Below are 4574 nucleotides of genomic sequence, written 5' to 3'. Positions count from 1 at the left end.
AGTAGATAAATCATAGCTCCCCACGACTAGAATATGTTTCATATTCTCAGTCCAAGACTTATGATGGAATATTTTTCCATTGTTGATTTACTTTTGTACAGGATGTGAGTAGTTGGACTGAAAAACTATCAATGTTGGTTGATTTGTATTTAAGTTACACACAGATTTTTGCAGAGAAATAAACGGCAGTTGCTAACAAAGGAAGAAGTAATCAAAAAATAGCCAAAGTGTGCTATTTATTGAAGGTTAGCTGCTAGCTTAAGTGACCTTCAAAATAGCCGATTGCCAGCTGCAGCTAGTTACTAGTCAGCCTGTTCTCTTTCCAAGATAAGGAACGTCAATTGTGAACCCTTTGTTTTTAAACCTTTTCCTACAAAACACTTTACAGTCCAGTAAGTCTGAAAGTCATAAATTTGTAATGGTCCTTAGTGAAGTAGTGAAGTGAGGAAATACGATTTTTAAGTTTCCTACTTGCCATTATCAGTGTCCAAACTGCAAACTATGGAGCTTATTAACTCATACTGAGGCAAGGGGCACATTAAAGCATATTAATGCTTGCATGCATGAGTTTACGAGTCTTTGATTCACCAGAGCTGATGTCGTTTGAATGCGGAAAGACATCGGAGAGAACATATAAACTATCCTTTGTATCGCAAACATTACATTTACAAAAGCTATATCTGATTCATGACCTTTTGTGGAGAGCTGCATTAAACTCCTCAAATATATTTGGTCTGTAAAATGCTCTCAAGTAGTTGAGTGAGCAGAGCCGATATGAATCAGCAACTTTTCCATCTTATTCATCCATAGGTCACACGGTCAGATCTAATTTTGTGATGAGAAATGAGCAGCTAGAGACGCGGCGAAAGCTGAAAATATAATTCTGCTGACTAATTATAGATTTGTAGACGTGGGTGTAGCTAATGAAACGGCACATGTATTGTGCAGATTCTATTCACCATGAAATGGTCAGACTATCAAGCATATTTATAGTTTGACTTTTCAGGGTTCAGGTTTCCTCTGTTTGTTCACTGTTTCTATGTTTAATATAAGGATGCGAGATCCCAACGCTGAATGGCAAATAATTCTTCTAAGAGGAAACATACTGTACCCATGATGTTATACTGTAAAGTCAATCAATAGCAGGTAGGGTTGTGATTATAATTTTCAAAAATGATTATAAATACTGTAAATCTCTGTGTTTTTACGGTTTTATTGGTGTACTTTTAAATGTGCAGCTGTGGATTCCCAGCGAGAGGGTCCTGGGTTCAATTCCCGGTTTGGGTTTGGGTTCCTTCTGTGTGGAGTTTGCATGTTCTCCCCGTGTAAGCGTGGGTTCTCTCCGGGTTCTCCGGCTTCCTCCCACAGTCCAAAGACATGCAGGATGGGGATAGGTTCATTGATGACTCTAAATGTCCCGTAGGTGTGAATGTGAGTGTGAATGGTTGTGTGTCTTTACATGTCAGCCCTGAGATAGACTAGCGTCCTGTCCAGGGATCGGCTCCAGCCCCCCCGAATACAGGATAAGCCGTAGACGTTGGATGGATCTGTGGATTCCTTCAATTTTAGTCAACGTTGAGCAGCTATTCCCAAAGACTGAGATGGCATCCAGGTGGGTTGCAGGAGGAGGATTTCCTCCCTTGTCTTTTATCTACCATTTATATCTGCAGTACACTTTTGAGCCACATGAGGGACCCTGAATGTTCATATTTTTTTGATAATTGTGGCCTCTTTATAACATTGAATCTCATGTGATAAGCTGGTGTGCATTCTGTTTTTTTTACTGACAAGAGGGGAAAGAAACAAGATAATATTTCTCTCTTTGACATGTGAATATAAGGTGATGTGGAAATGGCAGTGCAAATGGTCAGAAATGTCCATCTATTTTCTACCTCTTATCCTGTACTCGGGGTCGCGGGGGGTTGGGGGGGGGGGGGGGGGGGGGGGCTATATATATATATGTATATATACACACACACACAGTACACACATTATATTGCCAGAAGTATTCACTCACCCATCCAAATAATTGAAATCAGGTGTTCCAATCACTTCCATGGCCACAGGTGTATAAAAGCGAACACCTAGGCATGCAGACTGTTTCTACAAACATCTGTGAAAGAATGGGTCGCTCTCAGGAGCTCAGTGAGTTCCAGCGTGGTACTGTGATAGGATGCCACCTGTGCAACAAGTCCAGTCGTGAAATTTCTTCGCTCCTAAATATTCCAGTGAACTGTCAGTGGGATTATAACAAAGTGGAAGTGATTGGAATGACAGCAACTCAGGCAAGAAGTGGTAGACCACGTAAAATGACGGAGCGGATGCTGAGGCACATAGAGCGCAGAGGTCACCAACTTTCTACAGTCAATCACTAAGACCTCCAAACTTCATGTCGCCTTCAGATTAGCTCAAGAACAGTGTAGAGAGCTTCATGGAATGGGTTTCCATGGCGATCAGCTGCATCCAAGCCATACATCAGCAAGTGCAATGCAAAGTGTCGGATGTAGTGGTGTAAAGCACGCCACCACTGGACTCTAGAGCAGTGGAGACGTTCTCTGGAGTGACCAATCACGCGGTTTGGTGGTTGCCAGGACAACGGTACTTGTTGTGCCACGTGTAAAGTTTGATGGAGGGGGATTATGGTGTGGGGTTGTTTTTCAGGAGCTGATGGGATGAATTAGAGTGGAGACTGAGAGCCAGGCCTTCCCTCCAACATCAGTGTGTGACCTCACAAATACACTTCTGGAAGAATGGTCAAACATTCCCATAAACACACTCCTAAACCTTGTGGAAAGCCTTCCAGAAGAGTTGAAGCTGTTATAGCTGGACCGACGTCATATTAAACCCTATGGATTAAGAATGGGATGTCACTTAAATTCATATGCCAGTCCACATCAGTGAACCACATCACATCGGAAACAAAACAACAGTGATATATTTTAAAGTACAAAGACTAAGGACTGCATCCATAATAAATTAGAGGAAACATGAAAGATAGTTCTTCATTTAGGCTCAAGTGTGTTCAGAGTATTAATGTAATATGCCTTTCTGCAGAGCAGTGAGTTTATAATGTCACCGCCTCAAGGAAGATTTTTTATATTCCCCAGAATATAATATCATGGTTCGTGATAACTCTGGCATACATGAGGCTGAACAGATCAGATGGAACATTGAAGGCTTCATAAGAAATTATTAGAATCTTAAAATGAGCTATTATGAACTATGTTGGAAATGCTCAATAGAGGTTATTTGATATTTGATACTAAATGCATAGCTGGGACATGATAAATTAATTAAATTTGATGGATAACTGGATCTCATTCCCATTCTCTTGAATGTTAATATCCAAGGGCTTTAACAAAAAGACATCTGTGCCAATGTTATAAACCTCTAGCCTTGACCAGTGACCCAGCAAAAACCCCTTTTGGGTCAAATAATAAAAGGGTTACTATAATTAAATGCAGTAAGAGGGTGGGGCAGAAGGACTAGACTGGGTCCACCTTAAGGTCACTGCAGGCTTGCTTTTGTGTAACTTTTCCTTAATGCCCAACAGTCTCTCTCATGAAGAACTGTTCAGTAGAAAAAACACAATTCCAGACTGTGAATGGCTGGCAGCTATTCTCACAGCAGGCAGCGCTGTATGGTGTGTTTACTTCCTAATAGCAGGCAAACAAAGGGCACATACATTTTAGCAGGGTTACATGAATGCTGCTTCAGTATCAGATCTGGCATCAGCGCCTTGATCTTGGATTAGAGGAGTGTCTGGAAAAGAATTTGAATAAATGTTTTTATTTTGTCTTTGTTTGATTTGATGACAATGTGAAGAAATGTCAATTCAACAGCTAGGCCTCATGATAAAAAAAAACATCCAACAGCTCTGGTTGTATAGTCGTGGGGTTAGGCAAGTGGCTTTGTTCGCATGATTCTTGGACTGTTTGTTTACAGACTTGTCCAGACTCTTAGCAGCAGAGTCTTTGCCTGTCCAGTAGATGGCAGACAAATCTATGCCTCTGAATTATGGCTTACAAAAACAGGCACTGTACTCATACCACGCAGTTCAACAAAAGACCACAAGAGATCACAGTATTCATACTCTTGATTGCTGGACCTCCAGAGCAGATTTCATGTTGGTCAATTTCAGTTAGTTGAACACTACTCAAAATATAGATGTCAGTGGTATTGTTGTATTATTTGGATTATTTTAATTAATTTAATTATTTACATTCTCTCTCTCTCTCTCTCTCTCTCTCTCAAATGTAACAACATTTTAAATGGTCTACTGTCACAACCAGGTGAGAGTCTCACCTTATTGTCGCCTTATGGAACTGCCTGACTGTAACTGACTACTGTCTTTTTCATACAAATCTCTCTCTCTCTCTTTATATATATGCATATAAACGCCTTAAGGAAATATAATTAATATAAGCCTTGACAAACATATAATCAATATAAGCCTCAACAAAGAAATGTAATTTGTTAGGCATTCAGAGCTCAGTTGGTCACGTGATTCCTACTCTAGGTGGGGGAGCAGCGGCTAAGTGGTGCGCATGCGCAGCAGTACTTAATCTTCCTAC

This window comes from Eutrigla gurnardus (assembly GCF_963514095.1).
Source record: "Eutrigla gurnardus genome assembly, chromosome: 17".
Classification (NCBI taxonomy): Eukaryota; Metazoa; Chordata; class Actinopteri; order Perciformes; family Triglidae; genus Eutrigla; species Eutrigla gurnardus.
Note: the sequence above shows the minus strand (reverse complement) of the source record.